We start from the raw sequence: 17,952 nt of genomic DNA, 5'->3' as shown, positions 1-17,952 counted from the left end.
CTTTCTACAATTTAAAGTATTATCATAACAATTATAAAAATTAATTAATCAGCAATTAACTAACTAAATTTCATGCTTTAAATTTAGTAAAATCTGCAAAATAAATAAATAAAACAGACCTTAAAAAATAAGGACAATCAAAACTATGTTAAACTGAAACTTTTGATTATTAACACAAACATGAATGGTAGAAATCAAGAACACATTAATGAAAAAAATAGAAAATAATAACAATGTATCAGAAACAAAATGTATTAGACTAAATACAATTCCATTCTGCTATAATCTATAATTGAATAATCGAAAAGAAATAAAAAAGCAATTTTAAAACTCACTTTTTATTTATAAAATATATTAATTATGATTAAAAGAATGCAAAACTATATTATTTTAAAATGACAAAACTAGCAGAGATCGAGTGACAGTTGTGTAGTTTCTTAAAAAAATTCTGAATCACTGTCACATGATTCCGTTTCTTCTGAATCGGAATCCGATTCAGTACTTCCAATTTGAACTACCAGTTCGTCTACTACTTCCTCTAAAATTCCATCTTTTTCCCAATAAGAATTTTCAAGTTTTTCCACATGACGGCAATGAGCCTCCCATTCCTTAGAAGACACTCCGCCCAAAGCATCGCACAACAGATTCTGTAAGTTTTCTAAACTTAAGTCTCCTGTTATATTTCTCTCTTTGATGAGTCTTTTGACTGAAGACCAAACGTATTCAATCGCATTTAAATCGCAATGGTAGGGGGGAAGTCGCAAGACATAATGCCCATTTTCTTTTATTATGCTGTCAATTTTATATATGATTTCTTTAGGGCGATTCCTATCAATTAGCGAATACAGTTCCGCTTTCCTCATTTTCATATTGCATTCTATTCCGTTATTAATCAGCCAATCGGTCATTTCTTTCTTCGTACTGTATTTGGTAGGTGTCGGATTTGCAACTTTTGTGTGATATGGAGCATTGTCCATGCACACGACACTTTTTGGGCGCAAATTTGGAATGAGTTTTTCCAACACCCATTTCTCAAAATTTTCATAATTCATTTGGCCATGATAATCACCAGTTTTAGTTGACGCTTTGTAAATTAATTGAGCGCCAGGAATAAATCCCGTGGACGAGCCAGCATGCACAATGATCAATCGATTTTTGGAATTTACATTTATTTCGGCTCCTGAAATTGTATCACTTTGCCAGCATTTTCTAAATGTTAGATTACTGTCGACCCACGTTTCATCAATGAAAACTATCTGGCATTTACTTTTTCTGTACTGCCTCATTTTTCGCAAGTAGTTGTTTCTCCAAAACACAATATCAGGTCTTTCGATGAGAAATTTTCTTTTATTCGCGCATTTCTTCCAGCGAAAATTCATTGAATGCAAAACTTTCCTCAATGATTCCTTATTCCAATGAAAATTCAACTTCTCTCTCAATACGGGAAGTAATTTTCTTAAAGAAGGCACTTTCTTTTGCTGGACGTAAAAATCTTGAACTGTTTGACGAATAACACATTTGTCGAAGTCGTCAATTTCACAATTTCGGTCAATAGGCCTTTTACGGTGCTTTCCAGGAGTACTCAAAACTTCCGTTTTGTCCAGTGTCGAAACTTCATTTTTAATTTTCCTAATAGTGCCTTCCGACACTCCAGTCGCCTGAGCAGCTCTTTTCATGGCTTGTGGAAGAGGAACCTTCAAAGATTTTGCTGCAGCTTTTTCGGAGCAGAACTCTGCAACATTATGCACAATTTTACGTGCTTGTGATTTTAAAGTCTCTCCTTTCTTAAATCGAAAAGGCATTTTAAAGGATGTCAAAATTTACGAGACAAAAAAAAATATTAAATAATAAAATGCAGTTAATATTAACCAAAGAAAAGATTAATAAAATATAAAAGAAATAAGTTAAGCGAATATAAAGATACGTGCAACTGCGATTAAAGCGAGAAGACGAATGAGCAATAGATTTTCTGTTATCGCTTCACATTGACGCCAAGAAAAAGAATACCCCCCCAGACTTCTTTCCGATTCCACCCATTGAAAATGGATCATCCCTACCGCAACCTGTTTCTATAGCGCCCGCCGTAAACATAGACGAATGTCTAGCAGTATTCTTGTCGTGGACAGACAGTATATTCTATGCATTATGAGATAAATAAACGAAAAATATATACTTCCTTATCGCACCGGCAGGAAATGATATTGTGAAAATGATTTTCCATCATTTTCGCGTTTGGAAACAGTGGCGGATTTCAGACTAGACAGCTTCTGGCCACAGTTTTCTCATGGAGAAAGAAAGTGAAGTTGCATTACTGCGAAAGTTAAGGTACAATTACAAGATCGATTTCTTGGTTAGTTACGTTATTAGTGATGCTATGATGTTCAACAGACCTTGATTTCATGAAGAAGGTTTATGATCACAAAAAGCAGCACTATTTTAAGGCTTTTAAATCAGCTCGATTTTAATGGATATCAAAAATTTGTTAATGGATTTAAATACATCGAATTATGCGTAAGAGATTTAATTAAAATTTAAGGCAATCAATATTTCCGACGAAGCATTGGTTAGTAAAAACAGCTAACAATAAATGCATTTATAAAAATTCTCACATTTTTACAAAATTACTGAAATGATAAAAATTAGCATAAAATAAGTGCTTAAAATTATTTTGAAATGTGAAGCCAGATTTCACCTGTTTATTAAAACAGGTAAACACTGTAAAATGCCTAAATCCAACTTTCTTAAATGAAGAAAGAAAAAAAAAAATTTTTTTTTTCGCTATATTTCTTGTCTTGCGTACGGCTCAATGTAATTTGACAACCATCACTACGCTATCTGTACCAGTTCTTGCAATGTATAGTAATCAGCAAATTTTGTGCAGTACTGAAGTATTTTTAAAAATAAATTCTTAAGAAGAAGCCTGATCTGAATTGCTATTGTTAATCGATGCAGAGTGGCAAACGAGATCGAGCTGCCATCTATATGCAGTTAGGAAAAGTGACGAATGGAGGAATTCAGAGGAACTGCCTTTGAAAAGAAAGAATGCAATTCAAACTTCATGCTTCTTTTTAACTATTTATTTCTTTATATATATATATATATATATATATATATATATATATATAAAAGGCTTAATTTATAAATTTCTTTCTTTCTTGGCAAATCAATCAAATTTGTCTTCAAGTCACATGTGCTTAAATTTATTTTAATCTGTTGGAAAACGTCTAATCTTAACACTGTTCTTTCTCCAAGCACAGTGGTGAACGAGCGCCATCTGTGTAGGGTATGAGAAAAGTGACCGGAATATTTATTTGCTCCCAAGTGCATGCAGATTGCATAATGTTTACAGAATAGCATATATAATTTTCTTCTACTACAGTAAAAATATCCATCGCTATAACTTTTTCTCTCACTCTCTTTATGACGCCGGTCTAAATCATTTCGTGACTTCTCGTTTGCGTCCATTTAACCGAAAAGTAACTACTTCCCAATGAGATTTCATAACGATTTTAATATAGAATTATTATTATAATGTGAACTAAAATATCTAATAAATTTGAAAAACATTCAAGTATTTTGAATTTTTCATCTCTTAAATTGGTATGGATATTTACAAAACATCCACTCTATTCAGTAAATATTTTTTTATAATTTTTTTTCTTTCTCTTATCGTTATCACTGAGAATGGAAAAGAAATTGTGCCTTTCATTATTGTTCGAAATTTATTACAATAAATAAACACTGAAATGATCAACTTCATTACAATGGCCTTCTTTTTTTTTTTTTCATTCATTTCATTTTTTTTTTTTTTTTTTTTGATGGAGTTAGGAAGATAATGTTTAAACTTAAATTCAGTATATTTTTATTACAGTGCTGCGCAGTTTTGGATTCTGTTGAAATTATTGTGAATTGGATTGATATCTTTGAAAGTTCATATTTATAACATTAGGAAGACATCTGAATGAAATTTTGTAAATATAATAGGGTCATTTTTTTTTCATTTTTATTTAAGAAATTATTATCAAAAGATTTTTGCATTGCGTATATTTTAAACTAGCCATCTTTGACGACCAGATGATTCGCTGAGATGAATGGGCATTAAAATTTTCAACTAAACATTTTATGTAACTTGGTCTCTTAATAGTTTCTTCAGCAAAACACTTTTAAGTTTCAAATTTTGATATATAACTCATACTATTATAGAAGTCTTAAGGCATACTGATCATTTTACAATATGTCTCTCTAATTTTCTGCCAATTTTTGTAAAATTTGAAATTTAAATTAAAATGGAAGAGATTAAACCTCAATTAATATAAAAACAGTCTTTTGCAATAACAGAGTGTTTTTTTTTTTTTTAAATATGAGAACAGAATGTCGAATCGTTCGGCACTGAAGTTTTATATGCAGTATAGAATAATTTTTATAACGATCATCTCTAAGAAGTATTCTATAAAAATTTCTCTGATTCTTTCTAAAATTCAGTTTTTAGTTTTACTTTAAAAAGTATTTAAATGGAGTAAATAATAATAATTTTAATTCGTTTCTATCAACAAATACGCTTTAAAAAGACATGAAGTTTGAACTTTATGCAGTTCTTTGACTTTATTTTTATACGATTAGTAAACTGTACAAATATTAAACAGCAACATGGTTCTTTAACTTCCAACAAGCAAGAAATAAATAAAAAAAAAATTATGCTATCAGATTGAAGATAAATTAATGAAAAAACAACTTGTATATCAGGGCAACAGATTAATCAGTTGTTGGTAAATAGGAGGGGGGGGGGGATGCAAAAATTGAATGAAAATTCGGACATATATTCAAATGGTATTACAGAGGTAATTTTTGAAATTTTGAAACGGTGCAAAATTCCGTTTTGTGTAATAATATTTTCCGGAGTTATTACGTAAAATAAAGTATCGCCAAAATTTCGTTTTTTTTAATTAATAAAAATTTTAATTTAAAACTTTAGAAAAATCGTTGTAAGTTACACATTACCGACCTCCTTAGCTATACATGTGTTAAATTTGGTGACTGTATGAAAAACGGTTTGACCTGTAAATCGCCAACACATCACACATACACGCACATATTCCTCTTTATTAGTAGTAGATGTAATTAAATTCACATTCACGTAATGAAAATTGAATATTTATTTTTTAGTGTGATCATTTCGCTGTTATTTTCCTCACTTTTCTAAGAAACATCTGCCTAAAGGTCAATTTTCCAAAATTTTATTTTGATTTCAAGGTATTAAAATAATTTTTATCGCTTCTATTTAAAGTTGTTTTATAGAATTTCTCACTGATGTGCAAGTTTTTCTGCATCTTCAAGCTATATAAGAATTGTTGGCGTTGCGAATAAAACTATCAGTATTCTACAGTAGTTAGTTCACTTTTCTTCTAGAGACCGTGCAAATCTAGTTCTTGTTATGGCTTTTGGGATTATTTGCGTCATACCGAATATGTGTGTAGTTGTATCATGCGATAATAGTAAAGTTTATCATTTCATATTTCAGCAGGAAATAATTTTGAAATGTTTCAGCCGCAATTCAGTTAGTAATTTGTTGTATGTAAAACGCTAATTAGAGAAGTGATTAAAAAAATGTGTTTAAAAATATTTAAGTTTTGAATTTGTTTAGCATACTTTAGTCCCTACGTTTAATCTAACTATTTATCAACGTATGTCTATTAATTTGATTAAAAGTTACTGTTTTGGAAGTGGCGTAACTATTAATAAAACTGGAAGTCTTTTTTTAAAAAAAAGTCTTTCATGAAGTGAGATTATAATATTTAAATAGTACTTTCGCCCTGAAAGATGTTATACTTCAGAGTTCGATTTTGGTTTAAGATCACATTAAGCACAATTTGTCCAGAGAAGCAAATAACGCTATAACTTCCCGGAATATGTTATTTAAAAACCAAGAAATAAAAAAAAATGTGGAACGCTTCACGATTTTGCGTGTCATCCTTGCGCAGGGGCCATGCTAATCTTCTCTGTATCGTTCCAATTTTAGTATATGTACTGCCGAAGCGAGTACAAACGATCACTGGTGTCACGATCTATATATAGTATGGCAAAGCATATTTATTTTTCTAGTGGTGTGGTAATTGCTTCTAAAATGTACACTGAATTGTTGTCTGTGGAAGTTTCGATTCAGCATTATTCTTCGAACCATTCAATGCGAAATAGCAGCTGCAATCCAACTAAATGATAATTTTGAAATCAATGAAATTCAGGTTGCCCTATAATACGAGACATAACTTAATAGTTGATGACATCGGAAAAAACATTAGATGTAACTTCTTACGGATACGAAAATTCGATTTACAGCGCCATCTACAAATCGTTGCTGATAGTATAATAAGTTATTTTATGATTTTTCCTCTTTTTTTTTTATTTAGCAGGATAAAAATATTTAGGATAAGATTGTTTCACTTGTTATAGAATGCAAAAAAGCTACTTTAAAAATATAAAGAAAATTGAAATTTATGAATTACTAGAAATATTCAAGAATTTTTCAACGCAATACATTAGATTGTTATTAGAGGTTTACCACTTTTAGAAATGAAAACTTATGTATAAGCAATTTCTGAAAACCCGTGAGGTCATACTTACCTGGCACTGGGGATGCCTTGATCAACAAGGAGGCTCCCCCGAGCAGAGACCCTCCATTGCACTTCGGTGGGTTGACGTTCGCCACATCCGCAAATCGCGGTTGCTTGGGGTGCACAATTTTTGGTAGCTGGGACTGCGTTCGCGCTGTCCCTCTCTAATTGAAGAAAAGAACACAATATACATGCATATATAATAAAAGTATCTAATATAGGACGAGATTCAGAGCCGTAGTGAATTAGTGGAAGAACATTTATTTCTTATGTATCATTACTAGCATTCTATCCTTTGTATTTTATTGCCACGAAAATTGTTGCTGTTACTCGCATATTAATATGTATATATGGATGAGCGCATGTACATAAGTCTATCCATTCGTAGGAATTCCCTAAACCTAATTCAGGTATTCATGCGTAGCGGGTATAATTGTATATGAAATTATGAATAGAATGTCCCTAAAAAAAGGGGGGCAACTAGCGTTTAATTTTTGCTCTTAATTGTATGTTTCCAATAACGAAATTTCATTAAATAAGGTGGACAGTTTAATGAATGATTCTGGGACTTCTGTGTTAATTCATCATTAAAAAGTTTTTAGAAAAATTAAATTTTTATAGACCCCCAGAATATAAAAATGTCAATCAGTGAAATGTTTTTCTTACATGCACACACAAAGTTTCTCGCTTCCATCTACAAAATTTACGTAGATATCAAAATTAGTCATTTTATTATCGGACAATATGTCTCTTTATTAAGTGTTTTCCCTCTACTTGTAAATGTAGCATCCAAAAAATTTCAGTTTTAAATTTGTTCACAATTCCTTTTTTTTTTTTTTTTTTTCCCGTGGAATGCACTTTTATATTTAAAGAGTTTTTTTTTCTTTTTTTTTTTTTTTTCTTGGCCTAGGAACGATATCTCATTTCTCATCCCTTTGTAACTTCTCTCATTCTTTTTCCATATCTCATTTCTTCTGTTCTGCTTCAGAATAGAATAAATAATGAAGAACTGTTAAGGTCCCCTAGATATTAAATTGCTTTGAAAGTTTACTTGCATTTCAAGAAGCGGCGCTTCTTCTCCAAACAATTCTCACTAAATTTTGATAAACGATCGCAGCGCTCTCAAGCGGAAATTAGCCACTCTTATTTCTCACATTTTTAAAACAAAATCAAGTGCCATTAAGGTTTTTTTTTTTTACTGCTTTGTTTTGTTTTGTGGTTAAGACTATGAGTTTATTCAATTAATCCATTACATCAGAAGAGAATAAACCGTATTTTCTTCTATTGTTGAAGGAAACTGACTGGTTACGAGATTATTTTTAAACTTTGTTGTAACTTTCTTGTATCCGGCAACTTCTTTTTTATGAGTACTGTTTTTCAATTTCTTTGAATGAGAACTTCTGTTTTTCAAATTTGTAATGATTTTTTAATAATTTTTTGCTGTAATGTTTTGTGTGCGTCGTAGTTTTAGATGTTTGTGAATGGAATTAGATGTAATTAAAGTAGATTAAAAGCTTTAGAAGTTTTGAATAGTATTGAGTTTTATATACTACATCACATGTTTATTGAGAATTAGGAATATTGATCCATAATAGAGTTTGGAGATCTATATCCGAGATCTGGCGACCGCGACAGGACATCTGCTACGTTTCGTGTAAGTCATAACTTTTTACCTTGTTATATTTTCGTAATGGAGAAACTAAAAATTTTCGAAAACAGTATCGGAGACTCTTTACGATTGCTCATAGTGACTTTTTGAACTGTGAAAATGAGTGGACTGTCTAAGATAAAATTTTGAAATTAAAAATTGTAGAAGAGAAAGCAAAACTAATAGTAGCGTGTGAATACGAATTTTGAGAACTATTGTTTGTTTCCGAAGAGGCTAAGGAAAACATCAATAATGAAATCGACATTTTAGAGAGTTATATTGTTAAGTGGCGAGTTTTAGAGTACTGCACCGAACAATTTATTGCATTATCTTAAAATCAATTTACCCACTTATGATGGAAATATAAAGAAATGGTTGTGTTTTTGGGGACAATTTCAAAAAAATTGATAACGATTCCAACCTCGATAATCATGATAAATATGCTTATTTAGCACAAGCTATGGAGAAAGGTTCACCCCCTGACGAGTTGATTAAAAGTCCCCCCCCCCGCGATGAAAATTATGAAAAAGCGGTTAAACAGTAAAACCTACGCTATGGCAAAGAAGAGTTGCTCATCGACGCTTACGTGAGAGATCTGTTATCTATTGTACTATTAAAACAAAAGTTGCAAAAATTCCCATACGTAAACTGTTTGATTAGTTAGAAATAAAACTAAGAGCTTTAGAAACTTTGGGAGTGCCCAGTGATAAATATGCAGCAATGTTGTTCCCTCTAGTGGAATCTTCTCTCCCTGACGAGACTTTAAAGGCATGGGAGCGATTCCGAACTACACATAGATTGAGTGAGGAGGTGACGTTTAGTTTAACAATCGAGGAAAAAGATACCTCTTCAAGTAAGAAAATGCCAAGCAATGATCTAGACCGGCTTTTAGACTTTCTCCAGGATGGAGTGGAGGGAGAAGAAAGAATTTTGTTAGCTTCCCAAAGTTTTGATCTATCTAAAAAATCCAGCTTTTCCAACAACAGTCGAGAGTCTAATGAAAAGAAATTTCAAACCAGAGTATCATCAGCAACTGATCTTTTGGCATCTAATCTCAATAAGAAGAAGCTCTGAATTTTTTGTACTGAGGAACATAATTCATGGATCTGTAAAAAAGCTTCTAAACTGATTTTGCATGAAAAACAAAGTGCTGTAGAGAAGGCCGGTTGTTTCTTGTGTTTGAGAGAGGGACATGAAGTGAAGACGTGTCCTTCCAAGTTCAACTGCCAATTATGTGGGAAGAAACACCATTTATTTTTGTGTAGAACATTGTCACCAGAACCTCAATTTTTTCTTTGTCCCTACAGATGTTAAAATTCGAGAATCATTTATACAACACGACAAAGCTTTGGCCAACTTGTCTAATCTTCCAATGTTTTCCTACAAACTTTAACCATTCTTGTGAGAGGAGAAACCACTAAACTTAAAACTCGAGCCATCATTGATTTTGGATCTCAGCGGTCGTATATTCTGAAAGCAACAGCTGAAAAAATTAATTACAAGGCCAAAACGAGAGAGTATTTACAACACTCACTGTTCGGTGGTTCCAAAACCTCAACCTGCCAACATGATGTGTATATGATATATTTGTCAAGCTTTTTAGAGGAGTACGACTGTCATTTTGAAGTACTCGGACAGGAAGTGATCTGTGTCTCAATATTATCTAGAAAACAAGGGTCACATTTTAAAGAACTTAGAGACTACAACATTTATTTGGCGGAAGATTTGGATGGTCCAATTGAAATTCTCATAGGAGCTGATGTTGCAAGAAAGCTGATTACCGGAAACCATCTCCAACTAAAAAATGGAATCACTGCAATTGAAACAAAGTTAGGTTGGACGGTTATTGGACGTGCCAATAGTGAGAATACGAGCTTATTAATCACTTCAACACTCGCGACAAATGCTTGAATAACAGATTTGTAGACTTTTGACTCTCTTGGTATCACAGACCCATCCGAAAAAAAAAAAGACGGCGGTTGAATTACAAGAAGCAGCGAGGCAGCATTTCTTAAACACAGTTAAAATAGAGAATGATAGGTATGTTGTGAGTTTACTTTGGATTGAGGATCATCTTCCACTTACTGACAATTTTGAACTTTCTGAGAAGAGATTACACAAAGTTGTGAAGAGACTTAAAACCGAAGGACTGTTCGAAGCCTATGGAGCAGTGTTTAAAAAATGGTTAGTAGAAAATATCATAGAAGAAGTATACTTTGATACTAGAGAAGAGTTTCTGAAGTGGATGAGAGACATATTTCATCTCGAAAAGGTGCAAATTCCTCGATACTTAAAAACTGGTGATGTGGATGAGAAATGTTTCTTGCATTTTTTCAGTGATGCGAGCATGTATGCTTATGAAGTAGTAGTTTTTCTTCGAGTTAAGACGAGTGAGTATGTCAAAGTTCAGTTGTTAAGTGCTAAAGGCAGAGTTTCTCCAACGGGAAAGAAGAAGACCACTATTGCAAGACTAGAGTTGTTGGCGGCTACAATCACTGCACGCCTTGCCTCGTCTATAACAAGAGAGATCCCGCATGAAGAAATCTATTCATGAAGATCATGGTCTGACTCAATGACAGTGATAACTTGGATAAAGAGAGAAGATGCGTGGAGTACCTTCGTACAAAACCATGCTGTTGATATCTGAACTTTGACTTCCAAAGGAAATTGGAGACATATGCCTGGTTCGTTTAACCCTGCCGACCTTCCAAGTAGAGGTTGTTCTGCCAAGAAACTAGTGCAGTCCAAACGGTGGGAGGGGCCTGACTGGCTATATTTACCTGCTGATTAGTGGCCTTTCTCAGATGTAGCAGTCAATGAAGATGAAGTGCTGAAGGAACGAAAGAAAACTCTTGTCTACCCTGACTGCCTGTTTGAGTGCTCACGCTATCGAAAACGTCAACGAGGAAGAACCTGATTGGTACTATCTTTACTTTCCGCAGTATGAGAAAATTGTACGTATGATCGGCTGGATATTACGATGTTTTAGAAACTGTAAAAAACCAAAAGAGCTAAGAAAATGCGATATTCTGGATGCAGATGACTTTGAAGAAGCGTAAAAAATAGTAATAAAGATCATTCAAAGTGAAGCATTCGTTAACGAGAAAGACGAGAAATTGAAAACGTTAAGAGTTTACAAAGATGAGGATGGCATCATCAGATTAAGAACAAAAATTGAGTATCGCGAAGACAGCTATTTTTTTCGAAGACCTGTAATTCTTCCTTCTCAACACCATGTTGTGAAATTTTTAAAAGTTTCTTTTCACAAAAGACACTGCCATTTTGGGACTCAAATGCTACGTAACCTGCTGAGAGAAAATTTTTGGATCTTAAATGGCCGAAAAACTGTGCGATCTATCATCTCATGTGTTATCTGCAAGAGGCATTCTGGGAAAATTTATATGCAGATCCAGCCCTAATTACCAAAGATCGAATCAGAGACACTACTGTATTCGAAATTGTAGGAGTGGACTTAGTTGGCCCGTTGTACTTGAAAAATGGAAAAAAGACTTGGGTTTGTCTTTTCACATGCGCGGTGTACAGAGCTGTACATCTCGAGCTTCTATCAGGCATTTCCACTGACATATTTTTGTTGTTCCTGCGCAGATTTGTGGCAAGAAGAGGTAGATGCTTAGTTATCTATTGTGACAATGGAACAAACTTTGTTGGTGCTGATAATTTGCTTAGTTCTTTAGACTGGAACCAGATTGTAGAAAGCGGATTGGTAAATCACATTCAGTGGAAATTTAACTGCGTCCTGATGGGGAGGTTGGTGGGAGAGGTTGATTCAAGTTATGAAAAATGTGCTAAAGAGGGTGTTAGGTCATGCCTTTTTGTCATATGAGGAGATGGTCACGGTTCTCTGCGACTGTGAGTCGATAATCAACTCAAGACCTCTCACTTATATTTCAGAAAGAGATTCAGATTTTGTTCCACTGTCACCCTCATTATTCCTACAGGACATTAGAGAAGTTGGAGTGTTCGACTGTGATGCAGCAGATCACAAAAGCCTAAATAAAAGGATAAAATATCGTCTTGCTTTGCAAAAGGTCATTAGGAAAAGATTAAGGTCTGAGTATTTAGGTCCGTTGATTTAATGGCCAAAACGGCAAAATAGGTCGACTATTCCTATTGGTGATGTTGTTCTTGTACGAAACGATAATCAGAAGCGTATCGACTGGCCCCTGGGACGTGTGACAGAAACCATCTCAGGAAAAGAGGGAATTACCAGACTCGTGAAACTTAAAACAGCTCGTGGAGAAATACTAAAACCGATTCAACGACTGTTTCCATTGGAGATAACTTATGATGTGGCTGAGGATGTCAGAGCTAAGGAGCAACAAGAGCAAGTTACTCATAAAATGTCGCAGACACGAGTATTAGATCCTGAAGGTCTCATTTCAGAAACTGTTAAAACTCGGTCTGGAAGAATTATTCATGGAAAAAAAAGACTGGATTTGATTTTGAGACTAGTTGAGTTGCGAACTCTCTCAACTCAAGGTGGGAGGATGTAGAAAACTGACTGGTTACGAGATTATTTTTAAACTTTGTTACATCTTTCTTGTTATAACTTCTTTTTTATGTATACTGTTTTCCAATTTCATTTTATGAGAACTTCTGTTTTTCAAATTTTGCTTTTTGATGTAATGTTTTGTGTGCGTCGTAGTTTTAGATGTTCGTGAATGTAATTAGATGTAGTGAAAGTAGTTTAAAAGCTTTAGTAAGTTTGGAAGAGTATTGAGTTTTATATACAACATCACATGAGTACTGAGAATTAGGAATATTGATCCATAATAGAGTTTGGAGATCGATATGTATACTAGTCTAGTATTTTCTGCAGACGAATCAAGGTCACATTTTCTACCACGTTACTTGGCCCCAGACAACAAATAACGAGGTAGAAAATGTGACCTTGAACCGCCTACAGGAAATACACAGACTATAAATGCAGGCAATAATAAGAAAAAGAATTGTGTATTACTCGAAGATATATCTTTTAAGATTCTTTTTCTTACCAAAGCATGTCACTTAGCTATAAGTCTATCAAAATGCACAGAAATACAAGAATTTAGGATGTTATAGGAATAATTCAATTGCATCAAAATATTGGATGTGATATTCATTTTAAAATGTACAGCATCAGTACAAAAATAAAATGAAAGTTCATTAATTTATATACAAAAGCATAAAAAAAATATCTCCAAAATCTATCAAATTTATCAATCTTTTGGATCATTTTTTAATAAAAATTTTAAAGCATATTTTAAATTTATTTTTCTCATTTTGCGGAATCTTTACATAAAAAAAGTGATAGACTACTTTGAAGTGTATACTCAGTATAAAGCATATAATACAATATAAGCATATACTTAATATATAAAGATTTATAGCTGAGTGACATGATTTGGTAAGAAAAAGAATCTTAAAAGATATATCTTCGAGTAATGCACAATTCTTTTTCTTATTATTGCCTGCATTTAGTGTAAACTAGTTAGCAGATTTATCTAAAACATTAGAAGAAAATACGGTTTATTCTCTTCTGATGTAATGGATTAATTGAATAAACTCATAGTCTTAACCACAAAACAAAACAAAGCAGTAAAAAAAAAAAACCTTAATGGCACTTGATTTTGTTTTAAAAATGTGAGAAATAAGAGTGGCTAATTTCCGCTTGAGAGCGCTGCGATCGTTTATCAAAATTTAGTGAGAATTGTTTGGAGAAGAAGCGCCGCTTCTTGAAATGCAAGTAAACTTTCAAAGCAATTTAATATCTAGGGGACCTTAACAGTTCTTCATTATTTATTCTATTCTGAAGCAGAACAGAAGAAATGAGATATGGAAAAAGAATGAGAGAAGTTACAAAGGGATGAGAAATGAGATATCGTTCCTAGGCCAAGAAAAAAAAAAAAAAAAGAAAAAAAAAACTCTTTAAATATAAAAGTGCATTCCACGGGAAAAAAAAAAAAAAAAAAGGAATTGTGAACAAATTTAAAACTGAAATTTTTTGGATGCTACATTTACAAGTAGAGGGAAAACACTTAATAAAGAGACATATTGTCCGATAATAAAATGACTAATTTTGATATCTACGTAAATTTTGTAGATGGAAGCGAGAAACTTTGTGTGTGCATGTAAGAAAAACATTTCACTGATTGACATTTTTATATTCTGGGGGTCTATAAAAATTTAATTTTTCTAAAAACTTTTTAATGATGAATTAACACAGAAGTCCCAGAATCATTCATTAAACTGTCCACCTTATTTAATGAAATTTCGTTATTGGAAACATACAATTAAGAGCAAAAATTAAACGCTAGTTGCCCCCCTTTTTTTAGGGACATTCTATTCATAATTTCATATACAATTATACCCGCTACGCATGAATACCTGAATTAGGTTTAGGGAATTCCTACGAATGGATAGACTTATGTACATGCGCTCATCCATATATACATATTAATATGCGAGTAACAGCAACAATTTTCGTGGCAATAAAATACAAAGGATAGAATGCTAGTAATGATACATAAGAAATAAATGTTCTTCCACTAATTCACTACGGCTCTGAATCTCGTCCTATATTAGATACTTTTATTATATATGCATGTATATTGTGTTCTTTTCTTCAATTAGAGAGGGACAGCGCGAACGCAGTCCCAGCTACCAAAAATTGTGCACCCCAAGCAACCGCGATTTGCGGATGTGGCGAACGTCAACCCACCGAAGTGCAATGGAGGGTCTCTGCTCGGGGGAGCCTCCTTGTTGATCAAGGCATCCCCAGTGCCAGGTAAGTATGACCTCACGGGTTTTCAGAAATTGCTTATACATAAGTTTTCATTTCTAAAAGTGGTAAACCTCTAATAACAATCTAATGTATTGCGTTGAAAAATTCTTGAATATTTCTAGTAATTCATAAATTTCAATTTTCTTTATATTTTTAAAGTAGCTTTTTTGCATTCTATAACAAGTGAAACAATCTTATCCTAAATATTTTTATCCTGCTAAATAAAAAAAAAAGAGGAAAAATCATAAAATAACTTATTATACTATCAGCAACGATTTGTAGATGGCGCTGTAAATCGAATTTTCGTATCCGTAAGAAGTTACATCTAATGTTTTTTCCGATGTCATCAACTATTAAGTTATGTCTCGTATTATAGGGCAACCTGAATTTCATTGATTTCAAAATTATCATTTAGTTGGATTGCAGCTGCTATTTCGCATTGAATGGTTCGAAGAATAATGCTGAATCGAAACTTCCACAGACAACAATTCAGTGTACATTTTAGAAGCAATTACCACACCACTAGAAAAATAAATATGCTTTGCCATACTATATATAGATCGTGACACCAGTGATCGTTTGTACTCGCTTCGGCAGTACATATACTAAAATTGGAACGATACAGAGAAGATTAGCATGGCCCCTGCGCAAGGATGACACGCAAAATCGTGAAGCGTTCCACATTTTTTTTTATTTCTTGGTTTTTAAATAACATATTCCGGGAAGTTATAGCGTTATTTGCTTCTCTGGACAAATTGTGCTTAATGTGATCTTAAACCAAAATCGAACTCTGAAGTATAACATCTTTCAGGGCGAAAGTACTATTTAAATATTATAATCTCACTTCATGAAAGACTTTTTTTTAAAAAAAGACTTCCAGTTTTATTAATAGTTACGCCACTTCCAAAACAGTAACTTTTAATCAAATTAATAGACATACGTTGATAAATAGTTAGATTAAACGTAGGGACTAAAGTATGCTAAACAAATTCAAAACTTAAATATTTTTAAACACATTTTTTTAATCACTTCTCTAATTAGCGTTTTACATACAACAAATTACTAACTGAATTGCGGCTGAAACATTTCAAAATTATTTCCTGCTGAAATATGAAATGATAAACTTTACTATTATCGCATGATACAACTACACACATATTCGGTATGACGCAAATAATCCCAAAAGCCATAACAAGAACTAGATTTGCACGGTCTCTAGAAGAAAAGTGAACTAACTACTGTAGAATACTGATAGTTTTATTCGCAACGCCAACAATTCTTATATAGCTTGAAGATGCAGAAAAACTTGCACATCAGTGAGAAATTCTATAAAACAACTTTAAATAGAAGCGATAAAAATTATTTTAATACCTTGAAATCAAAATAAAATTTTGGAAAATTGACCTTTAGGCAGATGTTTCTTAGAAAAGTGAGGAAAATAACAGCGAAATGATCACACTAAAAAATAAATATTCAATTTTCATTACGTGAATGTGAATTTAATTACATCTACTACTAATAAAGAGGAATATGTGCGTGTATGTGTGATGTGTTGGCGATTTACAGGTCAAACCGTTTTTCATACAGTCACCAAATTTAACACATGTATAGCTAAGGAGGTCGGTAATGTGTAACTTACAACGATTTTTCTAAAGTTTTAAATTAAAATTTTTATTAATTAAAAAAAACGAAATTTTGGCGATACTTTATTTTACGTAATAACTCCGGAAAATATTATTACACAAAACGGAATTTTGCACCGTTTCAAAATTTCAAAAATTACCTCTGTAATACCATTTGAATATATGTCCGAATTTTCATTCAATTTTTGCATCCCCCCCCCCCTCCTATTTACCAACAACTGATTAATCTGTTGCCCTGATATACAAGTTGTTTTTTCATTAATTTATCTTCAATCTGATAGCATAATTTTTTTTTTATTTATTTCTTGCTTGTTGGAAGTTAAAGAACCAGGTTGCTGTTTAATATTTGTACAGTTTACTAATCGTATAAAAATAAAGTCAAAGAACTGCATAAAGTTCAAACTTCATGTCTTTTTAAAACGTATTTGTTGATAGAAACGAATTAAAATTATTATTATTTACTCCATTTAAATACTTTTTAAAGTAAAACTAAAAACTGAATTTTAGAAAGAATCAGAGAAATTTTTATAGAATACTTCTTAGAGATGATCGTTATAAAAATTATTCTATACTGCATATAAAACTTCAGTGCCGAACGATTCGACATTCTGTTCTCATATTTAAAAAAAAAAAAAACACTCTGTTATTGCAAAAGACTGTTTTTATATTAATTGAGGTTTAATCTCTTCCATTTTAATTTAAATTTCAAATTTTACAAAAATTGGCAGAAAATTAGAGAGACATATTGTAAAATGATCAGTATGCCTTAAGACTTCTATAATAGTATGAGTTATATATCAAAATTTGAAACTTAAAAGTGTTTTGCTGAAGAAACTATTAAGAGACCAAGTTACATAAAATGTTTAGTTGAAAATTTTAATGCCCATTCATCTCAGCGAATCATCTGGTCGTCAAAGATGGCTAGTTTAAAATATACGCAATGCAAAAATCTTTTGATAATAATTTCTTAAATAAAAATGAAAAAAAAATGACCCTATTATATTTACAAAATTTCATTCAGATGTCTTCCTAATGTTATAAATATGAACTTTCAAAGATATCAATCCAATTCACAATAATTTCAACAGAATCCAAAACTGCGCAGCACTGTAATAAAAATATACTGAATTTAAGTTTAAACATTATCTTCCTAACTCCATCAAAAAAAAAAAAAAAAAAAAATGAAATGAATGAAAAAAAAAAAAAGAAGGCCATTGTAATGAAGTTGATCATTTCAGTGTTTATTTATTGTAATAAATTTCGAACAAT

General features: G+C 32.2%; 4 non-coding genes across 4 annotated transcripts; 2 read left to right on the top strand and 2 right to left on the bottom strand.

The window, feature by feature from the left end:
- Positions 1-5,933: 5,933 nt before the first annotated feature.
- On the bottom strand, positions 5,934-6,040 carry LOC129964318 (U6 spliceosomal RNA). The gene has a single exon (XR_008784102.1). It is a non-coding gene; the product is annotated as a U6 spliceosomal RNA (small nuclear RNA).
- Positions 6,041-6,610: 570 nt separating this feature from the next.
- Positions 6,611-6,771, top strand: LOC129964307 (U1 spliceosomal RNA). The gene has a single exon (XR_008784093.1). It is a non-coding gene; the product is annotated as a U1 spliceosomal RNA (small nuclear RNA).
- Positions 6,772-14,890: 8,119 nt separating this feature from the next.
- On the bottom strand, positions 14,891-15,051 carry LOC129964420 (U1 spliceosomal RNA). Its single transcript, XR_008784197.1, has one exon. It is a non-coding gene; the product is annotated as a U1 spliceosomal RNA (small nuclear RNA).
- Positions 15,052-15,621: 570 nt separating this feature from the next.
- LOC129964317 (U6 spliceosomal RNA) lies at positions 15,622-15,728 on the top strand. Its single transcript, XR_008784101.1, has one exon. It is a non-coding gene; the product is annotated as a U6 spliceosomal RNA (small nuclear RNA).
- Positions 15,729-17,952: the final 2,224 nt, after the last annotated feature.

This window comes from Argiope bruennichi, chromosome 3 (genome assembly GCF_947563725.1).
Source record: "Argiope bruennichi chromosome 3, qqArgBrue1.1, whole genome shotgun sequence".
NCBI classification, from domain to species: domain Eukaryota; kingdom Metazoa; phylum Arthropoda; class Arachnida; order Araneae; family Araneidae; genus Argiope; species Argiope bruennichi.
Note: the sequence above shows the minus strand (reverse complement) of the source record. Positions and strands in the feature narration are given on the sequence as shown.